The following is a 17,165-nucleotide window of genomic DNA, read 5'->3' as shown; positions in this document are numbered from 1 at the left end:
GGAAGGAATTCAAACACTTGGAAGCTAAAAACCATACTGCTTAAAACTGTTTGGGTCAACCAGAAAATCAAAGCAGAACTTAAACAATTAATGGAAACCATGAGAATGAAAACACTTTGGTTCAATGGAAATGTTGAAAAAGAAAAACAAAGCTGGGGGCATCACGTTGCCTGATTTCAAGCTTTATTACAAAGTTGTAATCACCAAGATGTCATGGCTATCACAAAACATCCACATAGACCAATGGAACAGAATAGAGAGTCCAGATATGGACCCTCTATTCTATGGTCAAATAATCTTCAACAAAGCAGAAAAAAATATCCAGAGGAAAAAAGCCAGTCTTTTCAATAAATGGTGATGGGAAAATTGGACAACTATATATGGAGGAATTAAACTTGACCATTCTCTTACACCATATACAAAGATAAACTCAAAATGGATGAAAGATCCCAATGTGAGACAGGAATCCATCAAAATTCTAGAGGAGAACATAGGCAATAACCACTTCAACATCAATCACAGCAACTTCTTTCAAGACACGTCTCCAAAGGCAAGGGAAACAAAAGCAAAAATGAACTTTTGGGACTTCATCAAGATAAAAACCTGCACAGCAAAGGAAACTGTCAATAAAAGAAAAAGGGAACCCACCGAATGGGAGAACATATTTGAAAACGACACTACATACAAAGGACTGACATCCAAGATATATAAAGAACTTCCCAAACTCAACAACTAAAAAAAAAAAAAAAAAAGTCAAGTAAAAAAATTGACAGAAGACATGAACAAACACTTCTCCAAAGAAGACATACAAATGGCTAGGAAACACATGAAAACATGTTCATTTCATTAGCCATCAAGGAAATTAAAATTTAAATCACATTGAGATACCACCTTACACCAGTTAGAATGGCAAAAATTGACAAGGCAAAAAACAAAAAAGGTTGGAGATGTTGTGTAGAAAGGGGAACCTTCTTACACTGTTGGTAGGAGTGTAAGGTGGTATAGACACTTTGGAAATCAGTGTGGAGTTTCCTCAAAAAGTTGAAAATAGAACTACCCTATGACCCAACAATTGCACTGCTGGGTATTTACCCCAAAGATACACATGCTGTGAAAAGAAGGGGCACATGCACTCCAATGTTCATAGCAGGAATGTCCATGATAGCTAAACTGCGGAAAGAGCAGAGATTCCTTTCAACAGATGAATGGATAAATGAGGAAGGCTACAGATTAGAATCTCTGCCTGGGCATAGTGGGAAAAGCAGCTCTAAAGCTGGGAAAGCTTTTTGTTGTCTTAACTGAAGATGACCTGAAGCCCAAGTTTCCTGACAGAAGAGGGCCACAAGCTTTATGCATAAAAAATATTAACTCTGCCCACCCACCTTTTGGATTGAGTGCTACTGGGCTACACAGCTTCCAGGAGTTTTCTCTAGCATTTTGGTCAGATGGATCCACATCCTCCACAGCTGGAGGGGTTGTGATTAAGCTCCTTGACTGGGTGAAAGTGGGTAGGGCTGCTCCAGGCTGCTCTCAGTTTCTCAAACTGGCTCTCTGGTTAGGAGGAACTTGGAGCTACTCTCCTTCATTGAGGATCTGAATCTAATCTGTAGCCTTCCTCATTGCTGAATACAGTCTTCAGCCCGTCAAACCAGGAAATATAGCCAGAGAAAAAAGGAAGTCACATAACTCATTAAATAGCTCTGTGTATAGTGGTACCTGATAGGAAAGTACAGCCCATGGTTTCCCTGCTGAAGAGAAAACAAAAAAAAACAGAAAACGTACTATGTAATTCAGTGCATATTCTAGCTTGATTTGAGTAAAGAGTCAAAAAGCTATATAGGTCTTGGACTCCGTCCTACTGTCCTTCCAAGGCAAGGAAGCTAATTCATAGCTCCATAAGCTACTGAATATAGTACCTGGTACAAACTATCTAGTAAGCCTGACCAGAGAATCCAGGTAAACATAGAGCCCATTCTACAGACTCATATGTATAGAAAACCAAGCCAGAAGACTTATCCAAGAGTTCTTAGCCAGTAGCTCACCCACTTCCTTGTCCTTAGAATGTTAAAGTTGCCTTCTCCTAAAATGGAAAATAATAGGAGGACCCACCTGCTTAAGGAAATTACTAGCAGACACATGCCAAACCCCAAGCTGAGCTGACTGGGGGGAAAAAACTGTCTTCGACAAAGGAATCCTATAAAATCTGAAAGCAGAAACCAATCATTCAAATGTGTAGATACTAATGTAAGGAATCAAGGATCATGATGAATCAGGTAAATATATCAAAGGAAGCTCATAAAGAGCCTATGACTGACTCTAAGGAAGGAAAACTATGAACTCTTAGAAAAAGTATTCAAAATAATCCCATTAAAGAAGTTCAGTGTGCTACTTACTAGAAAACACAGACAACTAAATGGAATTTGGAAAAAAAATGAACAAAATGAGAGGTTCAACAGGAAATAGCATACATTAAAAGTTCCAGAAATTCTGTAACTGACAAATCCAGTAAGTAATCTGAAGAATCCAATAGAGAGTATTAGAAGTAGAGCGGACCACACACACACACACACACACACACACACACACACATCAACACCTCAAGTTTACAATGTTAAAAATTACCTAGACAGAGGAGCAAAATGAAGAAAAAAGAGTAATGAAAGCCTATGAGAATTAAGGGACAAAAAGGAAACCAATAGTCACATTATGGAATTCCACAAGGAGAAGGGAAAGGGGCAGAATACATACTGAAAGCAATAAGGGCGTAAAACATACTGAACCTGGGAAGAGTAATGGACATTTAAATTCATAAAGCCGAAAGGATCCCAAGTAGGTTGAACTCAAATAGGACTAACAAAGACACATTATAACTAAATTGTCAAAAAAAAAAAAGGAACAGCTAAAGAAGAGAGTCACTACATACAAGAAAACTGTGTAAGACCATCAGCAGATTTCTCAACAGAAAATTTGAGGGCCAATAAAAAAAAAAGGGGGAGATGATATATTCAAAATAAATGACTGTCAACCAAGAATTCTGTACCAGTAAAACTATCCTACAGAAACAAAGTAGGACTAAAAGCTGTCTCAAACAAAAGCTGAAAAGTTCATTATCACTACAGCTGACAAACAAGAAAGGCTAAGAAAGTTCTTTTAGTGTGAGTAAAGTAAAAACATTTAAAAAACATGAAAACTTAGGGGAGGAGTCAAGATGGCGGAGAAGTAGCAGGCTGAGACTACTTCAGCTAGCCGGAGATCAGCTAGATAGCTTACCTAAGATTGCAAACACCTGAAAATCCATCAGCAGATCAAAGAGAAGAAGAACAGCAATTCTGGAAACAGAAAAACAACCACTTTCTGAAAGGTAGGACCGGCGGAGATGTGAATCAAAAGCGACGGGAAGATAGACCCCGGGGGGAGGGGCCGGCTCCCGGCAAGCGGTGGAGCAACAGCGCACAAAATCAGGACTTTTAAAAGTCTGTTCCGCTGAGGGACATCGCTCCAGAGGCTAAACCAGGGCGAAGCCACGCGGGGTCAGCGTGGTCTCAGGTCACGCAGGGTCACAGAAGGATCGGGGGTGTCTGAGTGTCACAGAGCTTGCGGGTATTGGAACGGGAGAGCCAGCTACAGAGACAGAGCCAACAGTAAGCTCACAGCTCGGTGTTACCTTGAACCGGCCACAGGCTTGGTGAGCTCCGAGCGTGGCCGGAGGTCAAGCAGACGGTAGTAACTAGGCGCTGTTCTCTGAGGGCGCACTGAGGAGTGGGGCCCTGGGCTCTCGGAACCTCCGGGCCGGAGACCAGGAGGCTGCCATTTGTATTCCTGTCCTCCGGAACTCTATGGAAAGCGCTCAGGAAACAAAAGCTCCTGAAAGCAAACCCGAGCTGATTACTCACCCGGGCCCCTGGTAAGGGTGGTGCAATTCCGCCTGGGGCAAAGATACTTCAGAATCACTACAACAGGCCCCTCCCCCAGAAGATCAAAAAGAAATCCAGCTGAGACCAGGTTCACCTACCAAGAAGTGCGATTTCAATACCAAGGAGAGCAGCAGAACTCTAGAGGAGGAAAAAGCAAATCACGGAACTCATGGCTTTTTCCCTGTGATTTTTTTTAGTCCTGCAGTTAATTTAATTTGTTTCTTTTTCATTTTTTGTTTTTTTTTTCTTGCCTTCTGGTAAATTTTTTTAACTTTTACTTTTTCTTTTTTAACGTTTTTTAACTAGTTTATCCTATCTATCTATCTATCTATATGTTTATATATATATATATATATATATATATATATATTTATATTTTTATTATTTGTTTTCTTTTTTTAATTCTTTTCTTTTCTTTTCTTTTCTTTTTTCTTTCTTCCTTTTTAAACCTCTTTTTATCCCCTTTCTACCCCCTCACGACTTAGGATCTCTTCTAATTTGGTTAAAGCATATTTTCCTTGGGTTGTTGCCACCCATTTAGTATTTTACTTGCTCCTTCATATACTCTTAGCTGGACAAAATGACAAGACAGAAAGATTCAACACAAAAAAAAGAACAAGAGGCAGTACCGAAGGCTAGGGACATAATCAATACAGACATTGGTAATATATCAACTCTATATTCAGAATGACAACTCTCAAGGTTCTAGACAGGCTCGAAAAAGGCATGGAAGATATGAGAGAAACCCTCTCGAGAGATATAAAAGCCCTTTCTGGATAAATAAAAGAACTAAAATCTAACCAAGTTCAAATCAAATAAGCTATTAATGAGGTGCAATCAAAAATGAGGGCTCTCACTGCTAGGATAAATGAGGCAGAAGAAAGAATTAGTGATACAAAAGACCAAATGACAGAGAATAAAGAAGCTGAGCAAAAGAGGGACATACAGCTACTGGACCACAAGGGGAGAATTCGAGAGATAAGTGACACCATAAGACGAAACAACATTAGAATAATTGGGATTCCAGAAGAAGAAGAAAGAGAGAGGGGAGCAGAAGGTATACTGGAGAGAATTATTGGGGAGAATTTCCCCAATATGGCAAAGGGAACGAGCATCAAAATTCAGGAGGTTCAGAGAACACCCCTCAAAATCAATAAGAATAGGACCACCCCCCATCACCTAATAGTAAAATTCACAAGTTTTAGTGACAAAGCGAAAATCCTGAAAGCAGCCCGGGAAAAGAAGTCTGTAACATACAATGGTAAAAATATTAGATTGGCAGCTGACTTATCCACAGAGACCTGGCAGGCCAGAAAGAGCTGGCATGATATTTTCAGAGCACTAAATGAGAAAAACATGCAGCCAAGAATACTATATCCAGCTAGGCTATCATTGAAAATAGAAGGAGAGATTAAAAGCTTCCAGGACAAACAACAACTGAAAGAATTTGCAAACACCAAACCAGCTCTACAGGAAATATTGAAAGGGGTCCTCTAAGCAAAGAGAGAGCCTACAAGTGGTAGATCAGAAAGGAACAGAGACCATATACAGTAACAGTCACCTTACAGGCAATACAATGGCACTAAATTCATATCTCTCAATAGTTACCCTGAATGTTAATGGGCTAAGTGCCCCTGTCAAAAGACACAGGCTATCAGAATGGATACAAAAACAAAACCCATCTATATGTTGCCTCCAAGAAACTCATTTTAAGCCCGAAGACACCTCCAGATTTAAAGTGAGGGGGTGGAAAAGAATTTACCATGCTAATGGACATCAGAAGAAAGCAGGAGTGGCAATCCTTATATCAGATCAATTAGATTTTAAGCCAAAGACTATAATAAGAGATGAGGAAGGGCACTATATCATACTCAAAGGGTCTGTCCAACAATAAGATTTAACAATTTTAAATATCTATGCCCCCACCGTGGGAGCGGCCAACTATATAAACCAATTAATAACAAAATCAAAGAAACACATCAACAATAATACAATAATAGTAGGGGACTTTAACCCTCCACTCACCTAAATGGACAGATCATCCAAGCAAAAGATCAGCAAGGAAATAAAGGCCTTAAACGACACACTGGACCAGATGGACATCACAGATATATTCAGAACATTTCATCCCAAAGCAACAGAATACACATTCCTCTCTAGTGCACATGGAACATTCTCCAGAATAGATCACATCCTCGGTCTTAAATCAGGACTCAACCGGTATCAAAAGATTGGGATCATTCCCGGCATATTTTCAGACCACAATGCTCTAAAGCTAGAACTCAACCACAAAAGGAAGTTTGAAAAGAACCCAAATACAGGGAGACTAAACAGCATCCTTCTAAAGAATGAATGGGTCAACCGGGAAATTAAAGAAGAATTGAAAACAATAATGAAACAAATGATAATGAAAATACAACTGTTCAAAATCTGTGGGACACAACAAAGGCAGTCCTGAGAGGAAAATATATAGTGGTATAAGCCTTTCTCAAGAAACAAGAAAGGGGGGCACCTGGGTGGCTCAGTGGGTTAGGCCGCTGCCTTCGGCTCAGGTCATGATCTCAGGGTCCTGGGATCGAGTCCCGCATCGGGCTCTCTGCTCAGCAGGAGCCTGCTTCCTCCTCTCTCTCTCTCTGCCTGCCTCTCTGCCTACTTGTGATCTCTCTCTGTAAAATAAATAAATAAAATCTTTAAAAAAAAAAAAAAAAAGAAACAAGAAAGGTCTCAGGTACACAACCTAAACCTACACCTAGAGGAGCTGGAGAAAGTACAAGAAAGAAATCCTAAGCCCAGCAGGAGAAGAGAAATCATAAAGATCAGAGCAGAAATCAATGAAATAGAAACCAAAAAAACAATAGAACAAATCAACAAAACAAGGAGCTGGTTCTTTGAATGAATTAATAAAATAAAATTAATAAAATTGATTAATAAAATTATTAATAGAATTAATAAAAAATTAATAAAACTGGCCCGACTTATCAAAAAGAAAAGAGAAAGGACCCAAATAAATAAAATCATGATTGAAAGAGGAGAGATCACAACTAACACCAAAGAAATACAAACTATTATAAGAACATACTATGAGCAACTCTACGCCAATATTTGACAATATGGAAAAAATGGATGCATTCCTAGAAACATATAAATTACCACAACTGAACCAGGAAGAAATAGAAAGCCTGAACAGACCCATAACCAGTAAGGAGATTGAAACAGTCATTAAAAATCTCCAAACAAAAGCCCAGGGCCAGACGGCTTCCCGGGGGAATTCTACCAAACATTTACAAAGAACTAATTCCTATTCTCCTGAAACTGTTCCAAAAAATAGAAATGGAAGGAAAACTTCCAAACTCATTTTATGAGGCCAGCATCACCTTGATCCCAAAACCAGACAAGGATCCCACCAAAAAAGAGAGCTATAGACCCATACCCTTGATGAACACAGATGCGAAAGTACTCAACAAAATACTAGCCAATAGGATTCAACAGTACATTAAAAGGATTATTCACCACGACCAAGTTGGATTTATTCCAGGGCTGCAAGGTTGGTTCAACATCCGCAAATCAGTCAATGTGATACAGCACATCAATAAAAGAAAGAACAAGAACCATATGATACTCTCAATAGATGCTGAAAAAGCATTTGACAAAGTGCAGCATCCCTTCCTGATCAAAACTCTTCAAAGTGTAGGGATAGAGGGCACATACCTCAATATCATCAAAGCCATCTATGAAAAACCCACCGCAAATATCATTCTCAATGGAGAAAAACTGAAAGCTTTTCCACTAAGGTCAGGAACACGGCAGGGATGTCCATTATCACCACTGGTATTCAACATAGTACTAGAGGTCCTAGCCTCAGCAATCAGACAACAAAAGGAAATTAAAGGCATCCAAATCGGCAAAGAAGAAGTCACATTATCACTCTTTGCAGATGATATGATACTATATGTGGAAAACCCAAAAGACTCAACTCCAAAACTGCTAGAACTTATACAGGAATTCAGTAAAGTGTCAGGATATAAAATCAATGCACAGAAATCAGTTGCATTTCTCTACACCAACAGCAAGACAGAAGAAAGAGATATTAAGGAGTTAATCCCATTTACAATTGCATCCAAAACCATAAGATACCTAGGAATAAACCTAACCAAAGAGACACAGAATCTATACTCAGAAAACTATAAAGTAATCATGAAAGAAATTGAGGAAGACACAAAGAAATGGAAAAATGTTCCATGCTCCTGGATTGGAAGAATAAATATTGTGAAAATGTCTATGCTACCTAAAGCAATCTACACATTTAATGCAATTCCTATCAAAGTACCATCCATCTTTTTCAAAGAAATGGAAGAAATAATTCTAAAATTTATATGGAACCAGAAAAGACCTCGAATAGCCAAAGGGATATTGAAAAAGAAAGCCAACGTTGGTGGCATCACAATTCCAGACTTCAAGCTCTATTACAAAGCTGTCATCATCAAGACAGCATGGTACTGGCACAAAAACAGACAGATCAATGGAACAGAATAGAGAGCCCAGAAATAGACCCTCAACTATATGGTCAACTAATCTTCGACAAAGCAGGAAAGAATGTCCAATGGAAAAAAGACAGCCTCTTCAATAAATGGTGTTGGGAAAATTGGACAGCCACATGCAGAAAAATAAAATTGGACCATTTCCTTACACCACACACGAAAATAGACTCAAAATGGATGAAGGACCTCAATGTGAGAAAGGAATCCATCAAAATCCTTGAGGAGAACACAGGCAGCAACCTCTTCGACCTCAGCCGCAGCAACATCTTCCTAGGAACAACACCAAAGTCAAGGGAAGCAAGGGAAAAAATGAACTATTGGGATTTCATCAAGATCAAAAGCTTTTGCACAGCAAAGAAAACAGTTAACAAAATCAAAAGACAACTGACAGAATGGGAGAAGATATTTGCAAACGACATATCAGATAAAGGACTAGTGTCCAGAATCTATAAAGAACTTAGCAAACTCAACACCCAAAGAACAAATAATCCAATCAAGAAATGGGCAGAGGACATGAACAGACATTTCTGCAAAGAAGACATCCAGATGGCCAACAGACACATGAAAAAGTGCTCCATATCACTCGGCATCAGGGAAATACAAATTAAAACCACAATGTGATATAACCTCACACCAGCAGAATGGCTAAAATAAACAAGTCAGGAAATGACAGATGCTGGCGAGGATGCGGAGAAAGGGGAACCCTCCTACACTGTTGGTGGGAATGCAAGCTGGTGCAGCCACTCTGGAAAACAGCATGGAGGTTCCTCAAAATGTTGAAAATAGAACTGCCCTATGACCCAGCAATTGCACTATTGGGTATTTACCCTAAAGATACAAACGTAGTGATCCAAAGGGGCACGTGCATCCGTATGTTTATAGCAGCAATGTCCACAATAGCCAAACTATGGAAAGAACCTAGATGTCCATCAACAGATGAATGGATCAAGAAGATGTGGTATAGGGGCGCCTGGGTGGCTCAGTGGGTTAAGCCGCTGCCTTCGGCTCAGGTCATGGTCTCGGAGTCCTGGGATCGAGTCCCGCATCGGGCTCTCTGCTCGGCGGAGAGTCTGCTTCCCTCTCTCTCTCTCTGCCTGCCTCTCCATCTACTTGTGATTTCTCTCTGTCAAATAGATAAATAAAATCTTTAAAAAAAAAAAAAGATGTGGTATATATACACAATGGAATACTATGCAGCCATCAAAAGAAATGAAATCTTGCCATTTGCGACAACATGGATGGAACTAGAGCGTATCATGCTCAGTGAAATAAGTCAAGCAGAGAAAGACAACTATCATATGATCTCCCTGATATGAGGAAGTGGTGATGCAACATGGGGGCTTAAGTGGTTAGGAGAAGAATCAATGAAACAAGATGGTATTGGGAGGGAGTCAAACTATAAGTGACTCTTAATCTCACAAAACAAACTGAGGGTTGATGCGGGGAGGTGGTTTGGGAGAAGGGGGTGGGATTATGGACATTGGGGAGGGTATGTGCTTTGGTGAGTGCTGTGAAGTGTGTAAACCTGGTGATTCACAGACCTGTACCCCTGGGGATAAAAATATATGTTTATAAAAAATTAAAATTAAAAAAAATGAAAACTTAGTGTAAATCTCATTGATAATGGCAAATATATAGTTATGGATTCTGCAATATGGCAATAGTTCACTTAAAATTTTAGGTTGCATTGAAAAAATAAGCATAGTAAAAATAACTATAACTACAGTAATAAGTTGTTAGTTACATACTATAAAAACATGTGAAGGGGCACCTGGGTGGCTCAGTGGGTTAAAGCTTCTGCCTTCGGCTCAGGTTGTGACCCCAGGGTCCTGGGATCTAGCCCCGCATTGGGCTCTCTGCTCAGCATGGACCCTGCTTTTCCTCTCTCTCTGCCTGCTTCTCTGCCTACTTGTGATCTCTGTCTGTCAAATAAATAAATAAAATCTTAAAAATGTGAATTATACCATCAATAATCTAAAACATAGATGAGAGGAATGGTAAAAGCGTAAAGCTTAAAAATTCTATTGAAGTTAAGCTGTTATCAATTTAAAATAGGATATTATAAGTTTAAGGTGTTTTATGTAAACCTTATGGTAATCATGAGGGAAAATCATTTAATTACACTAAAGAACATAACAAAGAAGTCAATGCACATTGACAACCAAACACATCAAAAAACAAATAAAAAAAATTAACAAGAAACAATGGATTTACAACAACAACCAGAAAAAACATAACGACCTGGCAACAGTATGTCTTTATCAATATTTGCTTTAATGAACACTGATGAAAATCTCCAATTAAAAGACATAGAATGGCTGAATGGGTAAGAAAAAAAGAGCAAACAATATATTACCTACAAGAAAGTCATTTTTTCTGAAAAAAATTTTATTATTATTTTTATTATGATATGTTAGTCACCATACAGTCCGTAATTAGTTTTTGATGTGATGTTCTAAGATTCATTGTTTATGTATAGCACCCAGTGTTCCATCCAATATGTGCCCTCCTTAACCCATCATCACACCAGCCCATCCCTCTACTCTCTTCCACCTTAACCTGTCAGTTTGTTTCTTGGACTCAACAAATCTCTTGGTTCATCTCCCCCTCTGATTCTTCCTGCTTCACTTTTCCTTTTTCTCCCAATGTCTTCCATACTATTCCTTATGTTCCAAAAGTGAGTAAGTGAAACCATATGATAATTGATTTTCTCTGCTTAACTTATTTCACTTAGCATAATCTCCCCCCATCTCATGCATGTTGATGCAAAAGCTGGGTATTCACCCTTTCTGATGGCTGAGTAATATTCCATTGTATACATGGACCACATATTCTTTATCCATTCATCTGTTGAAAAGCATCTTGGCTCTTTCAACAGTTTCGCTATCATGGACATTACTGCTATGAACATCGGGGTGCATATGACCCTTCTTTTCACTACATCTGTATCTTTGGTGTAAATACCCAGTGGTGCAATTGCCAGGTCATAGGGTAGCTCTATTTTTAATTTTTGAGGAACCTAAAAACTGTTTTCCAAAGGGGCTGCAACAACTTGCATTTCCACCAACAGTGTAAGAGGGTTACCCTTTATCCACATCCTCTCCAACATCTCTTGTTTCTTGCCTTGTCAATTTTGGCCATTCCGACTGGTATAAGGGGGTATCTCAGTGTGGTTTTGATTTGAATTTCCCTGATGGCTAATGATGATCATTTTGTCATGTGTCTGTTACCCATCTGTATGTCTTCTTTGGAAAATGTCTGTTCAGGTCTTCTGACCAGTTTTTGACAGGATTATTTGTTTTTTGGGTGTTGAGTTTGAGAAGTTCTTTATAGATCTTGGATGTCATCCCTTTGCCTATACTGTAATTTGCAAATATCTTCTCCCTACTGTGGGGTGCCTCTTTGTTTTGTTGACAATTTCCTTTGCTGTGCAGAAGCTTTTGATCTTGAAGAATTCTCAAAAGTTCATTTTCACTTTTGTTTCCTTTGCCTTTGGTGACATGTCTTGAAAGAATTTGTTATGGCTGATGTCAAAGAGGTTACTGCCTGTGTTCCCCTCCAGGATTCTGGTACGTTCCTGCCTCACATTGAAGTTCTTTTATCCATTTAGAGTTTATCTTTGTGTATGGTGTAAGAGAATGGTCGAGTTTCATTCTTCTACATATAGCTGTCCAATTTTCCCAGCACCATTTATTGAAGAGACTGTCTTTTTTCCACTGTATATTTTTTTCAAATAATCAAAGATTATTTGACCATAGAGTTAGGGGTCCATATCTGGGCTCTCTACTCTGTTCCACTGGTCTATACGTCTGCTTTTATGCCAGTACCATGCTGTCTTGGTGATCACAGCTTTGTAATAAAACTTAGAATCGGGCAACATGATACCCTCAGGTTTGTTTTTCTTTTTCAACATTTCCATGGTGATTTGGGGTCTTTTTTAGTTCCATACAAATTTTAGGATTATTTGTTCCAGCAGTTTGAAAAATGTGATTGCTCTGGGCAACATAGACATTTTAACAATGTTTATTCTTCAAATCTATGAGCATGGAATGTTTTTCCAACTTTTTGTGTCTTCTTCAATTTCTTTCATGAGAGTTCTGTATTTCCTCGAGTATAGATCATTCACCTCTTTGGATTTATGTCAATGTATCTTGTGGGTTTTGGTGCCATTGTAAATGGAATCCATTCTCTAATTTCCCTTTTTACAGATTCAGTGTTAGTGTACAAGAAAGCAACAGACTTTGTATCCTGTCACATTACTGAATTATTGTAGGAGTTTTAGAAATTTGGGGGTAGATATTTTGGGATTTCCACATAAAGTCTCATGTCCTAGATGAAGAGTAAGAGAGTTTGACTTCTTTGTCAATTTGAATACTTTTTATTTCTTTTCGTTGTCTGAATGCCATTTCTAGGACTTCTAGTAGTATGTTGAAAAATAGTGGAGAGGGCACCTGGGTGGCTGGGTGGATAAAAGCCTCTGCCTTCAGCTCAGGTCATGATCCCAGGGTCCTGTGATTGATCTCTGCATTGGGCTCTCTGCTCAGCAGGGAGCATGCTTACTCCTCTGTCTCTGCCTGTCTCTTTTCCTACTTGTGATCTCTGTCTGTCAAATAAATAAAATATTTTAAATTTTTTTTAAAAGATTAAAAAAAATAGTGGAGAGAGTTGGGCATCCTTGTCATGTTCCTGATCTTAAGGGAGAAAGCTTTTCCCCATCGAGAATGATATTAACTGTGGGTTCTTCGTAGATGGATTTTATGAAGTTGATAAATGTTTCCTATATCCTTATGCTCTGAAGAGTTTTAATCAGCATCCTTCACAGAAAGGATACTGTATTTTGTCAAATGCTTTTTGTTCTATCACATTGATTGATTTGTGAATGTTGAAACACACTTGCATCCCAGGGATAAATCCCACCTGGTCATGGTGGATAATCTTTTTAATGGACTGTTGGATCCCATTAGCTAGGATCTGGATATTGGTATGAAATTCTCCTTTTTGGTGGGGCCTTTGCCTGGTTTGGCGATCAAGGTAATGCTGGATATAAAGAGTCTGGATGTCTTCCTTCTGTTTCTATTTTCTATTATTTGAAACAGCTTCAGGGGAATTGGTATTGTTTCTTCTTTGAATGTTTGGTAGAATTTCCCAGGGAATCTGTCAGGTCCTGGGCTCTTGTTTTTTGAGAAGTTTTTGATCACTGCTTCAATCTTATTACTAAATATGGGTCTATTCAGGTTGGCAATTTCTTCATGTTCAGTCTTGGAAGTTTATAGGTTTCCAGGAATGCATCTGTTTCTTCTAGGTTGCTTAAGTTATTGTCATATAACTCTTGATAATAATTTCTGATGATTGTTTCTATTTCTTTGGTGTTAGTAGTGATCTCTCCCCTTCCATTCATAATTTTATTGATTTGTGTCCTCTCTCTTTTCTTTTGAATTATTCTGTCCACTGGTTTATCAACCTTACTAATTCTTTCAAAGAATCAGTTTCTAGTTTTGTTGATTTGTTCTACTGTATCTCTGGTTTCTAATTCATTGGTCTCTGCCCTAATCTTAATTATTTCCCTTCTTGTGCATGGGGTAGGTTTAATTTGTTGCTGATTCTCCAGTTCTTAAGAGTGTAAAGAGAGTTGGTGTATTCGTGATTTCTCTATCTTTTTGAGTCAGGCTTGGATGGCTATGCATCACCCCCTTAGGACCACCTTTGCCATATCCCATAGGTTTTGAACCAATTTGTTTTTGTTCTCATTGGTTTCTATGAATTGTTTAAGTTCTTTTTTGATTTCCTGGTTGACCTAAACATTCTTAAGCAGGATGGTCTTAGCCACCAAGTGTTTGAATTTCTTCCAAACCTCTTCTTGTGGTTTAGTTCCAGTTTCAAAGCATTATGGTCTGAGAACATGGAGGGAATAAGCTCAATATTTTGGTATCAGTTGAGACCAGTGGGTCACCTGATTTGTGACCCACTATGTGGTTTATTCTAGAAAAAGTTTCATGCGCACTCAAGAAGAATGAGTATTCTGTTGTTTTAGGGTGGACTGTTTTGTATATATGTATGAGGTCCATCTGTTCCAATTTGTCATTCAAAGCTCTTATTACTTTGCTGATTTTCAGCTTAGATTATCTGTATTGCTGAGAATGTGTTACTATCTCCTGCAATTAACATATTCTTATCAATATGTCTCTTCATTTTGATTAACAGCTGGCTTAAGTACTTATATGCTCCCATGTTGGGGCACAGATATTTATAATTGTTTGATCTTCTTGTAGGATAGACCCTTTAAGAATGATTTAGTGTCCTTCTGTATCTCTAACAACAGTCTTTAGCTTTAAAGTCTAATTTGTCTGATATGAAAATTGCTACCCCACCTTTGTTTTGATGTCCATTGGCATGAAAAATTGTTCTCCATTCCTTCACTTTCAGTATGAATGCATTTTTAGGTTCAAGATGAGTCTCTTGTAGACAGCATATGGATGGGTCCTGTCTTTTTATCCAATCTGCAACCCTGTGACATTTTATGAGAGCATTTAGGCTGTTCATGTTGAGAATGATTATTGAAATATATGTTTTTGTTGTCGTCATTTTGCCTGTGAAGTCTTTGTTTCTATAGATTGTCTCTGTAAATGTCTGTTCTATATTAGTCTTGGGGTCTTTCTTCTTTCATAAGCCCCCCTTAATACTTCTTGCAAGGCCAGCTTTGTGGTCACAAATTCTTTCAGTCTTTGCCAGTCTTGGAAGCTCTTTATTTTTCCATCCATTGTACATCACAGCCTTGCCAGATAAAGCATTGTTTGCTTCATGTTCTTCTTATTTAGTGACCTGAATATGTCTTGACATCCATTTCTGGCTTGCCAGGTTTCTGTGGACAGGTTTGACATTATTCTAGTGTTCCTCCCTCTGTGTGTAAGGAATCTTTTCCCCCCAGCTGCCCTTAAGATATATTCTTTGGATTTAAGATTCATGAGTTTCACTATCTCATGCCTGGAGGTTGCTATACCCTTATTTGTCTTGGGGGGGTGTCCTCTATGCCTCTAGAACATGAACAATTGTTTCAATCCCCAGATTAGGGAAATCTCAGCTAGGATTTGCTCAACTATACCTTCTAGTCCTCTCTCTTTCCATCCCCTCTGGGATCCCCAAAATTCTGACATTATAATGTTTCATCACATCATTTATTTCTCTAATTCTGTTTTCATGGCTTCTAAGCTGTTTGTTCCAGACTGCCTCCTGATCCATCTTTTCTATCAGTTTGTGTTCTAGATCACTAACTCAATCTTCTGCTTCATTCACCCCAGTTGTTAGATTATCTAGATTAGATGGATCTCACTGATAACATTTTTAAATTCTGCCAGATCAGTTCTCATTTCTGCCCTTAGAGAATCTATGTTGACACTAACGGTTTTCTCAAACCTAGCTATTGTCTGTATAACTGTTACCCTGAATTCTACTTCTGAAATTTTGCTTATGTCCATATCCATTAGTTTAGTGGTAGAGGTTATAGTCTCTGATTTTTTCCTCTCTTGGGGATTCCTCCTCCCAGTCAGTCTGGTAAGAGGTAGTTGAGGGAATGTACAGAGTCCGAACCACTGACCACAATCCAAGGAAGATGCACCACTTTTATGGGGACTTTCAGGTTCTTGGCCTCTTGTTCTTTCAGCCTGTCTTCTCGGGGGAGGGACCTGCCATGCTGTTACTCAGGCAACCCTGTTTGGGCAGAATTGTCTTGCCCCTTGTCATGTGGGATGGACTCAATGAAAACCAGCTTCAAGGCCCTTTTGTTTTCTGGTGGCTTTCCCTGGTAAGTTTCCGTGTCCCTTCCAAGAGTCAGAGCAGAATTAACTGTGTCCAAACTTCTGTCTCAGATTACAGAGATCACAGACTCTTCTCCAGAAAGCCCTCCAGGTCACACTGACTCTGGTTTTGTCTATACTGCTAAATACTGTAGAGATCTGGGTTGTGAGCCCCACTCCAGCACTCCTAGCCCTTGCTTCCAGGTCCAGGCCCATGTTCTGCCCTTTCTGCTTCTTAAACTGCCAGTCACCCCCAGTTCACACATGTGCCCCCACAGGTGCAGGTTTCAGCCTTTGGGGGGGGGGGTTCCCTAAAGTCCTTTTCCAATGGCTATCAGTGGTCTGCAAGTCTGAGCCCCTGGCCCCTGTGTAAGAGGCTTTAGCACTCCTCTGTTATTTCACCTTCCAAGCACCAGCACTTATTGTGGCTCCCTCCTCCGTTTGTTTATCTCCCAATATCTGACCACAGAATCATGGCTCCCTGCTTCACACAATGAAACTGGCCACTGGAGATATTCTGTTGGTATAGATCCTGGTATATCCTCTTACATTTCAGCCTGATTTTGTGGATATTCAGAGTTGTCTGGCAGATATCCAGCTCAATTCGGGGGACTGGTTGAAATAGGATGCCCTACTTCTCTACTATCTTGCCCCCTCACCCCAAAAAGCTCATTTTGTTTTTATTTTTTAAAGATTTTATTTATTTATTTGACAGACAAAGATCACAAGTAGGTGGAGAGGCAGGCAGAGAGTGGGGGGAGAAGCAGGCTCCCTGCTAAAGCAGAGAGCCCAATGTGGGGCTCAATCCCAGGACCCTGGGATCACGACCTGAGCCAAAGGCAGAGGCTTTACCCACTGAGCCACCCAGACACCCCCTCACTTTGTTTTTAAAGACAAACAGAATGAAAGTGAAGGGATAGAAA

The 17,165-nt window shown here is 39.3% G+C and overlaps 1 protein-coding gene and 1 pseudogene across 1 annotated transcript in view; one reads left to right on the top strand and one right to left on the bottom strand.

Moving 5' to 3' along the window:
• LOC131820971 (annexin A2-like) overlaps positions 1–16,867 on the top strand; it is a 29,110-nt pseudogene extending 12,243 nt beyond the window's left edge.
• ZC3H12B (zinc finger CCCH-type containing 12B) overlaps positions 1–17,165 on the bottom strand; it is a 630,352-nt gene that overhangs the window by 507,503 nt on the left and 105,684 nt on the right. The gene's annotated exons all lie outside the window — the stretch shown is intronic.

Source organism: Mustela lutreola, chromosome X (genome assembly GCF_030435805.1).
Source record: "Mustela lutreola isolate mMusLut2 chromosome X, mMusLut2.pri, whole genome shotgun sequence".
NCBI classification, from domain to species: Eukaryota; Metazoa; Chordata; class Mammalia; order Carnivora; family Mustelidae; genus Mustela; species Mustela lutreola.
The sequence above is the reverse complement of the archived record's forward strand: the minus strand, read 5'-3'. Positions and strand labels throughout refer to the sequence as shown.